This window comes from Strongylocentrotus purpuratus, unplaced genomic scaffold (genome assembly GCF_000002235.5).
Source record: "Strongylocentrotus purpuratus isolate Spur 01 unplaced genomic scaffold, Spur_5.0 spur5_scaffold_4, whole genome shotgun sequence".
Lineage (NCBI taxonomy): Eukaryota > Metazoa > Echinodermata > Echinoidea > Camarodonta > Strongylocentrotidae > Strongylocentrotus > Strongylocentrotus purpuratus.
The window spans coordinates 814,930-829,970 of record NW_022145610.1 but is presented as its reverse complement, the minus strand read 5'-3'; the positions used below and the strand labels follow the sequence as shown (position 1 = coordinate 829,970).

The 15,041-nt window shown below is 35.1% G+C and overlaps 1 long non-coding RNA gene across 2 annotated transcripts; it reads left to right on the top strand.

The window, feature by feature from the left end:
• Window positions 1–2,811: 2,811 nt before the first annotated feature.
• LOC105443394 lies at window positions 2,812–13,497 on the top strand. Of its 2 annotated transcripts, none has more exons than XR_004066404.1 (5): window positions 2,812–2,908; window positions 9,374–9,536; window positions 10,435–10,597; window positions 11,488–11,592; window positions 13,237–13,497. It is a non-coding gene; the product is annotated as an uncharacterized LOC105443394 (long non-coding RNA). The 2 variants fall into 2 exon arrangements; XR_004066405.1 differs by having other exon boundaries at window positions 11,488–11,597.
• The last annotated feature ends 1,544 nt before the right edge of the window (window positions 13,498–15,041 follow it).

Below are 15,041 nucleotides of genomic sequence, written 5' to 3'. Positions count from 1 at the left end.
TTAGAAGTTGCTGGTCATTGACAACATTGTTTGCATCATTCAACTTATTTATTTCTTTTTCTAATTGCTTTAATTTTGTCTGGCGATTGTTTTTCTTTTCTTTTGCAATTTGTGTAAACTTTTGTCTTACTTTGAACTTTAAAAACTCCCAGGTCTTTTTTGGCTCCTGATCTTTGTTTTCTAATAAAACTGTGTTAATTTCACTCCTGATCTTCTCCATATTATCTGAATTTGCTAATAAAGAAGTATTCAATTTCCAAAATCCCGGTCCCCGTTTAGCTACTGATTTTATTAAAAACAGAGAGATCAGTGAGTGGTCTGTTTTGTAACCAAAGTCAATGTCACATTTCAAAACTGATGTTATCAAACTTTGTGAAATTAAAAAGTAATCTATGCGGCTTCCAATTTTAAAGTCATGGGACATCCATGTATATTTCAACTGTGTGGAATGACAGGATCTCCATATATCAATCAATTCAAAGTCGTTTATTATATCAGTAATGGCTTTAAAGCACTTAGGGTGATTTTGTAACAATTTGGGAAATTTGTCTAATTTGGCCTCCATAACTGTGTTAAAATCTCCACCAATTATATACGGTTCTTCCCCGTGTTCTGATAATAGGTTATGTAAATCAATGAAAAAGCTGCCATCGTCATTGTTTGGGCCGTATATATTTGCGAGAGTTATCATGGTTTCATTGACTTTTAAAGTGACCAATAATATTCGACCTTTGTCATCTCTAACAGTATTCAAAACATCAAAGGTAGCTGAAGGTTTTAATAACATACACACTCCTGCACTATCAGATCGACCGTGGTTAAAAATGATTTTATAACCCCACTCATGACTCCATATTTTTTCTGAATTTGCTGTGGAGTGCGTTTCTTGTAAAAAAATAACGTGAAAATCTGTGTTTCTTATCCAATTAAAAATACAACGTCTTTTAAAAGAGTTCCCAAGTCCTCTTACATTAAGAGAACAGATTTTAAAGTCAATTTTCTCATCCATTAAACACGTTAGATACAATTGTATGTTCTTTTATCATGACAGAGCAATATTTGGGGGGAAAGTTAGCATGAATTATCTTCCTAAAATACAATTTACACAAGTTCAACAGTCTTTGTGAAAGTTATCTTGCTAACAAAAAAGTGGGTCAAAATAAGAAAAATAAACTAGACATAATACTTGTTTGGAACAAGTATAGGTGGGCTGGTCAACTAAAATTTGAGACAAAATAGAGCAAAAATAAGCGAGATACTGCTAAAAAACAACGTCATTGATGTAATGATGAAAACGAAATTCCCCTTCCATAGGCATAACACGCAACGTAAGAAATTTTTGATATGTGCCCTTTAATCGTAATTTTCACTATGAGGAAGCATCAAAATAAAAAATGGTGTTGACTGTTGACTATTAATATGCTGACGTCATTATGTGCAAATTCGTATTTTGAGTTCCAAGGCCATTATGATGATGTCACGATACACTTAATGGCCAAATGAGAAATGGAATCATATTTCTGACTCATACTCTATCTAAATATGAAAAAACATTGAAGGTCACGGTTCATTCCAAAGAGCTATAATGGATTTTGTATAGGCATGTTTTTGCCCATATATGCTATGTAATAAAAGAGCTCGCGCACGGACATTTATCTTAAATTGACGCTCATCTTGTTATTAATGGTCATAAAGAGATAAACATGGTGTCAAATTCCTCGAAAAAATATGAGAAATATCATGAAAGAAAAAAAATGGCGATTCGATGTTTTGTAATGGTGTTACGCGCGATAACGCGCGCGCATACGCGTGTGCGCGATTTTTTATAAAATGCTTAAAATGACCTGAAACGTATGCAAAATAAATTTGAGACGATTTTGAGCATTTAAAATTTTTGCGCGCGCACTGACGCGCGGACGTACGCGCACGCGCGCGTTTTTTGACCTGAAATTAACCGGACTGATATTGACCTTGATCATGATAAATATGAATGAGAAATACCTTTTGGTTATGAAGATATGATCATGAGATGATTTTCAGAAAATTTCACAAAATGGCGCCTAGATGACGTCATCAGTCAAGGTCAAGGTTGAAAACCTTACCGTGTCTTGTCCATATGCCTAAACATATGTGTGTCAAACATCAAAGCATTTGATTGAACCATTTCAAAGTCATCTTGCTAACAAAAAAGTGGGTCAAAATAAGAAAAATAAACTAGACATGTAATACTTGTTTGGAACAAGTATAGGTGGGCTGGTCAACTAAAATTTGAGACAAAATAGAACAAAAATATGCGAGATACTGCTAAAAAAAAACAATGCAATGTAGATTCATGATGTGAACGAAATCCACCGTCCGTATTATCAGGCAATAACACGCAAATTATGAAATTTCTGACATGTGGCCTTTAATCGAAATTTTCACTTTGGTGACGTCATCAAAATGAAAAATGGTGAAAATTGAGCTTGTACTTTGTATTGTCTTAGTTACAATATATCGAAATTTGGAAGAAAATCACTCAATATTTACAGAGATAGGTCTAGTCTACAACCAATTTTCCATAAATATGCTGACGTCTAATAATGTAAATTAGGTTTAGGGTTGTGATTAAAGCCTCGGTCACAAATGCCATTACGAATTGCTACGAACGCCGTACGAACGATTTTCAGACAATGGTAAGAGTAAGGGTAAGGGAAAAATGACAAAAAGTGACTGGTTTTGGCAGCTGGGTCGAGTGTCTTTGGGCCGAGTTATTTCCCGTATCTGGATTACATCGTTCATCCAGGCCAGTAGTTACGTGTTATTTTCATCAATCGTGTTGTGTTATACCTTGAATACCTTAAAATATACCAAAGCTTTTGGAAGAACCCGTCTCCAGCTGCCAAGTTTTTGTTTTTCTGATGAACAGGTTAGTAGATATTCCATTTATTTTTTGTATTCAATAGTTGAATAACTGTGTCATAAAAGCAATTACTCATGCTTGTGTATAAGTCACGGGTTCGTCTAAATCACAACATTAAAAGTGTGTGCACAAAATGGTGATCATATTTTGATGCAGTGCATGCAGTGCACGTGTAGTAGCTCAATGTGTGGATCTGGATGCGTTTTATTTTTTCGTAGGCCTACTCCAGCGAGCCCAGATTGCAGTAGATCTATGTACGTATTTTATTTTCATTCATATAATAACAAGCTACGAAAGCTTGCAAAGAGGTCACAAACTATTAAACTTTGATTATTTATTGCTTTGCCTCACTAGATCTAGATTATAAAGGTAAAAAAACTGAAGAAATACTGAGTGAGATTGTAACCCTCACTCAGCTCAATCATGTGTCGATAGGGTGTCTGATCGCGCGCACCTGGTTTTGTGTGCTAAAGTCCTTTCCATAGACACATTGCACACATAAAATATCCCTAGATAATCTATGCAGTCTATGTGCATTGCGTGACCATGCAAAATCGGTCAACGTTTTTAAAAATAAATTTAGATTCAAACCTTTATCTGTTGTGATCCTGAAGGTGATACTCAATAAATGAAGTGTCATATCATATGAAAGAGCAGATTAATCTTCATATTTCCAAAGGGGTGTAATTTCGGATTTCTAAAAATATCGTGTCAAAACAGAGATTTAAATGTTTTATTCATCTGTTCATGGTAACTCTGAGATTTCCCATTTTTGAGAATTGTCCCTCCGAGGATAATAAGTTCAATTCGTAAGGAATATGTTGATGTGCTTATTTTTTGCTAGCCCCAAGGGATCACTTACGATTTAAGTTTGAAAATACTTGACCCCCACTTTTTGCATATCGCCTAATATTAATGCTTTTCTATAATGCAGCTGTTGAGCAAAAATGATAACTTGGCGTGTAGGCCTACCACTTTTTTGTCCACTCTGGGCCAAAAATTGGATGAATATTGCCTAGACTCTAGATTTTGAGTGACTAATCTTTTGATAGAGACATCGGTGAGTGTTGAAATTTGAAATGTGTTTTTCTGAGTAGTTGATTTTTTTCGATTATCCATCCATAATGGTGAAAAATAATCTAAGAGGGAAAATTGAAATATTGTTCAGACACCCTACCCTCGACTCAAGTCAACTCCAAAGTTCTATTAGTAATACGCTGTCCTTACCGATTGAGTAACGAGTTAATGACAGGTTGATTTTTACAATTACTATCACCCTATTAACAACCTTATAGGATTCCAAGTTCGCATGCGCTGGTTTCCCTCGCGAGTGCGCCAGGGTTGGCATATTTCCTGCTTCGGGGGCTTATTTCCCGGACGCCGGGAAATAAGCGGTATTTACCGCTTTTTACTGGGAAATACCGGGAAATATATTTTTCCACTCATTTGTTCATAGGGATTGTCCAATTTTGAACATAATAACAATGGTGGTGAGTATGGTTGCTCTGGTGTATATTATTTGTGTATATTAGATAGCCAATTAAACAGATACCGAGATGTGATTGGTCCACAGCTCATCACATGATATCAATTGTGAGGATTCAAATTGTTATATTTTCCTGGCTGGTCACTTTTCGGTGTGATATTAACCAGCTGGTGAAATGAATATATTTTTAATCAATGCATGTCGCCCTCTTGGGGAATGTATGTCACCAATTACACACATTACACCATTATTGAGGGCAATTTTTTTTCCTCTTGAAATTTTTTTTTCCACATTTTTTGCTTCCCCAAAAATGCTTTTTGGAGGAAATTTTGTTTTAATATTTTTTTTTTTTATTCCTTCTCTCCCTTGAAATTCAAAAAAAAAAAATCATAATTTTTTTTTATTTACCGGTAAGAATTCTTTTTTTTCAAGTTTTTTTTTTCTTTCTTGAATTATCTCAAAAATATTATTTTTCCCCCAATTTTTTTTGCACTTCTTTTTCTAAAATGTAGATTGTCCCTGAACCCTCCCCCCCCCCCAAAAAAAAAAAACAACAATATCAAACAAAGGTTATCTAATAAACAGTTATTGACTGGCAGGGGGTACCGGTATATAACATTCTTTGGACCTGAAGGGAGTTATATTTACCCTCAGTGCTGTGAGCTTCTGGAAAATATAACCACTTGTGAAATATAACTCCCTCCAGCGGTCCAAATAATGTTTTATTACACCCCCTGCCAGTCAATAACTGTATTATGTGTGTTGTACATGAATGTACATGTATGTTTGGGTGTGTACATGTATGCAGTGTGGATTTTATAAATCTGTTTGTGTGTTGTTACTATGAGTGTTGCTACTATGAGTGTTGTGCTGCGAATTATTTTAGAACAATATTTTTAGTTGTTGAAGCTAAAAACAAGTAAAATTATTAATACCCGTTAAATAGGGAATTAAAATCATATTTCCTGTTTTTTACATATTTACCGGACGCCCATCTTATTAACCGGTATTTACTGCCCAACCGTGGCGTGCGCATGTGCACGTTTTTTTTGTGAGCTTAATCTGGGTAATTAAGGTGTGTTCTGGATAATGGATATGCATAGGATAGCCCTAGTGTCTATACAGAGTGAGTCAAAAAAAAGTTTACACTTAGAAAATTGCTTATTATTTTTTAAATCATCAATGAACATTAAATTATTATACATCTTATGAAAGAGTGTTTTATCCCAAATCATTTGGTATCATTTTTGTGTGGTATGTGTTCACGCTTGGATGACCAGGAGGCATTGTTTGGGAGAGTGCAAAAATCGACTTGCACCAAAGTTGCAATGTTATATTTGTATTAATAACAATTGGGATTTGGGTGTTAATTCGGTCTTTGCAGATCCAAATAACATCCCCAACAAAATTAATCATGCCACACATATCAAATATCAACGAACAATTGTGCGTGTGTGTGCGTCTTTGCTTCTGCAAAAATACATGCAATGCATTTCATTAGATACATTCAATTCATTCTCTCACTCCGCTAATCCTTACATAATACATACTGTAGGCTTCACTTTGGCACAAGTCGATTTTTGCACTCTCGCAAACAATACCTCCTGTTCATCCAAACGTGAACACATACCACACAAAAATGGTACCAAATGATTTGGGATAAAACACTTTTTCATAAGATGTAAAATAATTTACTGTACACAGATGATTTTAAAAAAAATTAGCAATTTTCTTGGTGTAAACTTTTTTTTGACTCACACGGTAGTATAGATCTACATACATGTATGGTGTTTTGACCAAAGTTCACGCGTGACCTACATGTAAAATAATAAATTGCTATCTAAAAAAACAGTAAGATTTCGAAAATCAGATATCACAAATAGAAAGAGGAACATGGATTTACCCAGAGATGAAATTTTCTTTGAAATTGGGTACGAAATTGTGAAAATATCGACAAAAGATTGGCAAATTTTGCAATCATTTGTGTCCGTTTTGAAAGATTATTACCGATATGGGTCTAAAAATCTTTATTTTGAGATCTGATTTTCTCAAAATTTTAAGTAAAAGGTGGTACCAACTGATTGTATTTGTACCAATTATGATAACCGTATTTGCCGGGGATAAGGCCGCAGCGCCACATAGGCCGCACTCCTGATTTTGACATTTGAAGAAAAAAAAACATATATATATCTTGCCTTGCAAATTATGATAACCGTATTTGCCAGCGATAAGGCTGCAGCGCCACATAGGTTGCACTCCTGATTTTGACATTTAAAAAAAAAAAAAAAAAAAAAAACTTTTGTCGAAGGCGGGATACAAACTCTTGCGGGATACGAAGTCCGCTTGGCTATCCCGACTCTGATGCTTTCTCTTGTGTATTGCGCCATAGCTTTGCTCGCGTGAGCTGAGACTGGATTGAGGTTGCTTAACTATGGCAAAAACTTAAATCTAGATCTACCAGTAGAGTTTGGCTGATAAGTTATGAATTTTATTTACGAGATTAACAAAACTTTGCCCTTCATTTAAAAAATATAACACATAATTGCGGTAAGACATGTGTTATTCTAGACAGTTATTCTAGAAATGTCCATCACCTTTCATTCTTTCATGTTCTGCTCGTTGGTACTTGCTGGTGTCAGTGATAGAACATTGGTCACGCACCCGATTGTCCAATGTGGATGCCCGCTAGTTCACACCACTCACGATCTATCTCTGTATGGTATGTATGGTGCATTTTACCACCACCAACGTTGTTTTTCTGAAAACTTGCAGAGTGTGCAGCATTTAATATGTAGGTGAAACCAACAGCGCTCTCAAGAAACGCTTTTATGGACACAGATCTACTGCCAACACATGCTAGCTTGACATTTCAGTTGGCCATCATTTTAATTTACCCAACCAATCTCTGACTTGATTCTATAGGGCATAGAATCTCTATTAATAGGCCATTTTCGTAATGTACACCAAATTTAATGCAGAAGTCTTGGTGCAGTGCCTCAATAGAAATTATTTCATTCACCTGATAAATATTTCAATAGACAGAATCAGAACTGCATACAAAAGTTGTTGTCAGGTTGGACAAACATTATGGCTTGACCTACCTAGCGACACTTATATATGCAGTTGTATTTTGACTATTGAAATACTATTATTCTTAACAGGTAAACAAAATAATTTGTATTGAGGCACTTCACAAACACTTATGCATTACATTTGCTTACATTAGGAAAATGGCATATTGCCTTGATTTACCGGTACTATGGTATGTTGCAGCAGGAAGCTGTAATGAGTGGAGACCCCACCCAAGAGGCTCCTTTGAAGTCATCTGTGGCACCGCGTGTCTTTTGTTTCCCCTACCGTATTCCCCTTAATCCCCCTCCAAAATTGTAGAGCTCCTAGCACTAGGTCCTCCCTTTCCACACACAGCCCAGCCCAGCGAGCATGGCGGCTTTTGCTTTCCCGGCTTGTACTTAATGGGGGAATAGTGGTGATAACTTGACAACTTCTAGCCCTGAATCAATAAATGCGCAAACATATTAACACAATTTCATTCAGTTCTTTATGAAGATAAACATTTGGAGTACCTTCCTAGCTATGTAAAAATTTCTGAAATTTTCGGAAAATGTCAATAATTAGATGAGAAAATCATGATGATGAAAACCTTTCATTCGCTCTAACTCATGAGTTCCTTGATCGATTTCGCTGGTTGAAATGGCCATATCTTCAGTAGAGCTATATGAGAATGGAAAATGCATTTGATGACTACATGTAATAGAAAATTGCATTGGTCATATGTTGTTGTGAATTCTGTATTCTATATGTTATAGCTACAGTATGAGTCAAAATAAACTACCCCCCTAACGCGTGTAACGTTTTCAATACGTTAATTATATATTTAACTGGTGTAGGCGTTACCCGTTACTTGTTAGCGTTACCCGTTAGTTTTGTTAATTTTGTTACTTAGTTTTGTTAATTTTGTTAATTTTGTTAAATGATCTTCTAAAATTGACCGAACGAAGAAACGATATATGCGCTTCAAGAAAATGATGCCTAAAATATCTGAAACATCGTAATTATCATCTCAAAGTACGAGCAAGAGTATGTTCAAAATTATTTACGATAAAACAATGCCAAATTAATCTGAAACATCCGTATTATCGTCTCAAAATTAGCGAATGAAGTTACGATATGTGCTTCGAGAAAATGATGCCTAAAATATCTGAAACATCGTAATTATCTTCTAAAATTGACCAAAAGAAGGAACGATATATGCGCTTCAAGAAAATGATGCCGAAAATATCTGAAACATTGTACTTATCATCTTAAAATACGAGCACGAGTATATTCAAAATTATTTACGATAAAACAATGCCAAACTAATCTGAAACATCCTAATTATCTATAGGCCTACAGTAGGTTTGCGGTTGCACCATGTGTGAGAGAGAGAGAGAGAGAGGTTGGAGAGGATGAGTGGCTCGACGTTTCGAACAGGTTGACTATCGTCGTCAGGAATGGAGAATAGCTGGCGTGCGTGAGCTTAAGTCACCGGGGTGCGGATGTCAGGGAAAATGTAAATACATCTTCACTGAACATGACTTAATTTTTTGGTGCCATGCATGGCTTCAAAGCTCGATGCTTGCATATTTTTGCAAAAGAGTGAATAAAGAACTTAGGGAAGCAGATGGCGTTGCGTAACATTTTGTAATATTTGGAATGCCAGAGAGGTACTGTGCATTGATATGGACAGCTGTTGATGGAAATGATGGCTGGAGATTGTTAAATTTCTTTTTGTTAAGCCAGGTTAATCTTGTATATTTTTCCCTCAGAATATTCTTTCGAGACCCTCTCCATTCATTACAGTTTCCTGGTTGCAGCAGGGAGAAATATTGGATGAGATGTTTTTTTAAAATGCAAAATTTGTTTCTACTTTAAATTGAAATTTGGACAGCTACACAGGCCATTAACAAAGTTTGTTCTCTCCTCAGATTCAAGGTCGTGAAACAAAAGACTCCAAACCAGACCACCATTGACAGATTACCTGTTGGGAGTCTCGTGACCACCACTTTCATCCCATCTTACTTCACCTCAGTACCATCCTCCGTGGTAATCACCACATTCTCCACACTTTTGACTGTCTTCATCATTCACGTAAGCATCCCTTTGTTTACCCCCTCCCCCCTCAATTTGGTTTTGTTTACTACCATGTAAGTCAACAAAAAATTGACACCTAGAAAATTGCTAATTATTTTAAAAATCATTTTTGAACAGTAAATTATTTTACATGTTATGAAAGAGTGTTTTATCCAAAATAATTTGGTATAATTTTTGTGTGGTATGTGTGTTTACGCTTGGATGAACAGGAGGCATTGTTTGCGAGTGTGCAAAAATCGACTTGCGCCCAAGTGATGCCTACAGTATGTATTATGTTGGGATTAGCAGAGTAAAAGAATGAATTGAATGTATCAAAATGAACATTGCATATGCCTTTTGCAGAAGCAAAGTCACACACACACACATGCGCTCACAAATGTTTGTTTATATTCTATTTTTTGATATTTGATATGTGTGGCATGACTAATTTTGTAAGGGATGTTATTTGAATCCTCAAAGACTGAATTAATACCCAAATCCCAATTTTTTTATTCAAACATCACATAAGCAACTTTGGCACAAGTCGATTTCTGCACTCTCGCAAACAATGCCTCCTGTTCATCCAAGCGTGAACACATACCACACAAAATGATATTAAATGATTCAGGTTAAAATACTCTTTCATAAGATGTATAATAATTTATTGTTTATAGATGATTTTTTAAATAATGACCTTGTATGTACAATATATGCATAAATAGCTCATATTTGTGATATCAGATCTGATAGGCAGATTACTATCAAAATTGAGTTGACAAATAAACTTAGTGCATGTTATGCCATATGCAGTCAGAGATCTATCTAGTTTGTTTTTTTTAATTGCAAAATTTGGTTCTACTTTAAATTAGAATTGGACAGCTACACATGCCATTAACAAAGTTTGCTCTCTCCTCAGATTCAAGGTCGTGAAACGGAAGACTCCAAACCAGACCACCATTGACAGATTACCTGTTGGGAGTCTCGTGACCACCACTTTCATCCCATCTTACTTCACCTCAGTACCATCCTCCGTGGTAATCACCACATTCTCCACACTTTTGACTGTCTCCATCATTCACGTAAGCATCCCTTTGTTTACCTCCCCCTTTCAATTTGGCCTCCCTTACTATATCTCTCTGATCCCTTTGTTCTTATGCTTTCCTCTCTTTTCCCACCCAAATGCCTTCCCATTCAAGGTTTTTATCACTGTTTTCATTAGGCATCCCCTATTCTTATTTACATTTTCCTTTACCCTCTCCCTTGTCCCATGATATATAACTTATATATATATATATATTCCGTGTGTGTTTCCTCTCCATTCCCAGCCAAGTTTGATTGGGAGTCACAGCCTCTTTATTGCTCTATGTTTACACCCTCTTCCTTAGCTGTATGCATATGTTTGTATTATGTTTAGTATATAGTATTATGTTTTTTATGTTTCCTCGTCAGTTAGCCTCTGATGAAGTTTGCGCTAGGATAAAAAAATTAGGCCCTACATTAACTCTCATTAAATTAAAATGATCAGATAAAACTTTGACATGATTTTGTACCTCCTTCATGAAAGCACAATCCCATAGATATACTTCATGTGTGTGTACTTAAGAAAAGAAGATATCATTTTGAAGGTTGGATATGTTTTGTTGCATCTTCAATTGTATGTGATAGGGGAGCTCAACACCAAAGCTATTTTGTAAAACACATATCAATTTTAAGATTGTGTATAGCCTTCTAATATGTTATTTATAGAGTTTGATAGCAAGTTTTGAGAAAATTGCAATTTATACACAAGTAGTGAACAATAACTTTCCACAATTTTGTGTTGGGATCATTCAATTCATACCAGTTGTACATACCTTGAAAACTTGTGTCCGAAACAAAAATTGTTCACTTCATAAAATATTCACTCATGCAAAATAATATGAATGTTAATGATTTAAATTTTATTATATATTTATATTTTGTATTACAGATACTGTACATATCAACAGTTGATTGACGGTTGGAAGTTCCCATCACACTTGTCATCAAACCAGACAGCTTTCAACCAGAATCTTCCAGGTGTAAAAAAAAAAAAGTAAAGTAATACATTAGTAATATGAAATGCATATATTTTGGATTGTAAATCATTTCTTTATTTAAAAAAATAAATAAAAATACATACAGTTCTGCACATGTACAAAATCACACACCCAAAATAATGTTTATAATTATATGGAAATTACATGTACACTGTAGGTGTAAATGTCACCCTTTATATTTTGCGATTAATTATAGGTTTTGTCGTCAGATTAGAAGATGATGGAAATCATAGCAGAGGGAAAAAAAGAGATTACCTTTTTTTTAGGTTGGAGAGGTTTTGTTGCATCCTCAATTCTATGGGTGACAAGGAGGCTCAACACCAAAGCTATCTTGTAATACACATATCGATTTCAAGATTGCGTAAAGCCTTTCAATATGTTTTCTATAGAGTTTGATAGCAAGTTTTGAGAAAATTGTAATTAATACACAAGTAGTCATTGGTCATTATACAAATGATGCACAGGTTTGAGTGCGTCGGTAGGGATTGTGTGCACAAGGTACCTTTGAATGGTTTTAGACCAAATTCAAAGGTAGCACGTGCACACAATTGCACCGACCCACAAATTAAACCTGTGCATCATCTGTTTTATAAGATGGGGCCCCCAAAATTGTCAAAAATACAACATTTTGTTATTTTCCAGATTTATTGGATGCATGGCAAAATCATGCATCTGGTAATTATAATTAGCGGACGCATGATTTTTAAAATTGCATAATTTGTTTGTTGTTACTTAGTGCAATGGATTTAAACAAATGGAGAATGACTTAAGCCTAAACCTTAACAAAATAAAGTCAGGCCTAACTGACCTTTACATGAAACCTTAACAAAAGAAAGTCATTAAATCAATAAAACTTATTTTGCAAGCTTTTTTTAGTGTTGGGGAGGTGCAATCTAAATTAGAAGAGGTCTGGATCTTGTCCATATCAAGTACAAAAATTGAGGCTTTATGTGTGGTGCTTCCTGGCCCCTCTCGCTTCAGTTTCACCAACACAGCCTCGAGAAATTGAAATTTGTTACAGATATCTAAAGTACAGTGATCCAAAAAAGTGGGGTTGTATGCCACAGCGAAGGTACTAAAGTCTAGGTTTACAACTCACCGTTGGTCTATGTACAGAAGCATAGAACTTAGTTTAGAACTATAACAGTTTGTCCATTTCTGGCGTAAAAATGTCTCCTAAATTGACGTTCTTGATTTGTGCAAACTTTTCCAACTTTGAGAATCCATACTTTAATTGAAATTTTCATGCTAGTCACACCTGAATCATCCAACAATTTAGATAATTCTTCTTCTTATAGAAGCTGGAAAATCAAATCGCCACCGCGATTTCGCCATTTTGTTCGGGATATCAGTGTTATCGATTCCAATATTGCATATATCGTGTTGATATTGCGTGCATCCAGTAAAAATAATTACACAGTAATTGACCGATCAGATTGCAGGGATTCTTCTAAGCATCTTATAGCACATTATGTGAATGAATCATAATTGAATGGCCTTTTTTATATTCAATATCAAAACAAAATATTAACATAAATTGATATCTATCCAAACAATACTGATGGTTTAAAAAGCATTCCATCTCATTTTTTATGTCTCATGCATATCTTTTTCTTTTCTTTTCTTTTCTCTGTCTGCAGGTCCTGGATTTTCAACGGTATATGTTTTGCGTTCTTTGTATAAAAGACTTCTATACACTCCTTCCATTTTCAGACGTCTTGTTGGACTGAAATATTTTTCACCTCCACTCATTTCACCACCCCTCTAAGAAGACATTTCCCATAAGCAAAAAAATCATTACATGTTCATTTTTCATAAGAATTTATCACAGCTGTGAGCTCATTTCATCCATTTCACCTCATTTTTTCATGAACGATTCATCCCAATAACGCTTGAAATAAGATCTGAAACGAATTGGAAAAGACTTGAAACGAATTGGAAAAGACTTTGAACGAATTGGAAAAGACTTGAAACGAATTGGAAAAGACTTTGAACGAATATTAAATAACTGATTACAATTCCTTAAAAAGTGTAAACGTGTGAATTTCTTTAATTCTTGGTGTAAAAGTGAATGATATTTTGGTATACGAGTTGTTAAGCTTATTGTAAATAAATTAATGATAAAGAGTGAATTTTCTGATATTAAAAAAACAACTTTGGGCTGTGGTGAGTTGCTTTGAATTATAAACTGGTGGAATTTAAAAAGATTGGTGACAAGGTTGTGTGTGTTTATATATATAGAACGTTAAAGACAATACAAATATTGCACAAAGAAAACGGGAGATTGCATAAGAGACTATAGGAAAAGCGAAACTGACTGTCAAGGAACAGATAATTGAGCATAGTGGTATATTCGAGATTGTAAGAGACTAAATAAAGGAGTGAGTCCGATTCATTGAATAACGGCAAGATAGTCTTTGTGTAACTTACAGGAACGCAAATAATTTAGCAGAGTTGTTTGATAGAAGAGGCACAGTGTGATTGATTGTTAAGGAAAGAAATTTCAAGAACGTGAAACCAAGAGTGACGTAAAATTTGTTTATAATCGAGTAAAACGAGGGGTTTTGTGAGAACGTGAAGATCAAAATAAGCAAAGTGTGCTAAGTACATATAAAAAAGAGTGACGGTGAGATAAACCTGATTACTAAAGTTCCGAGTATATGCACGTATGTTTTTATGCCTATGGTATAATCATTAAAACAAAAAGAAAACGCATTATATATTGAAGAACTATACATCATATAGATATAAGCCAAGAGATTGCATTTTTTCCGTCTAAATTATATACGTGAAGTTCTGAGCCAAATCGTATCAATTTGTACGGCTAATCATTAAAACCATGTTGGAAACGGACACATCACTTGGACCGGATAGTAACACGTACATCATGAAAGGCAATGGGGATTGTTGCGTCAGTAACACGTACATCATGAAAGGCAATGGGGATTGTTGCGTCTGTGGCCTAGATATTCAAAAGAATGAGAACAAAACAACCTGTGAAACATGCTTGAACCATTACCATGTGCCATGTATGGGATTACCTTCTGCAGAAGAGTTGACTAATGCTCAAGTAGTATGGATATGTTGCTATTGTGGTAACAACAATTTGTCTAAGCGCTTATATGACCAATTTGGTATCCCTATTGACGTAAACATGTACGAACATCTAACGAAAGACAATAATGATAATGACCACGCAGCACAGCCAAGTCCTATAACTGGTGCACAAGACAAGAGAAACAAATCTTCATCAAGCGGGAAAAAGCATATTCCTCGGGGCAAGAAAAGACTACTTTCGCCAAACCAATCAACCACAAAGAAAAGGAAATCTGATGAATGTCAGAATAGTAACAGAATCGAAGATAATGATTGCCAATCGTGTACAAGTGACATTAAAACGACATTCACAAGAACTACAGTTAGGAAGAGAACCAATTATGATCGA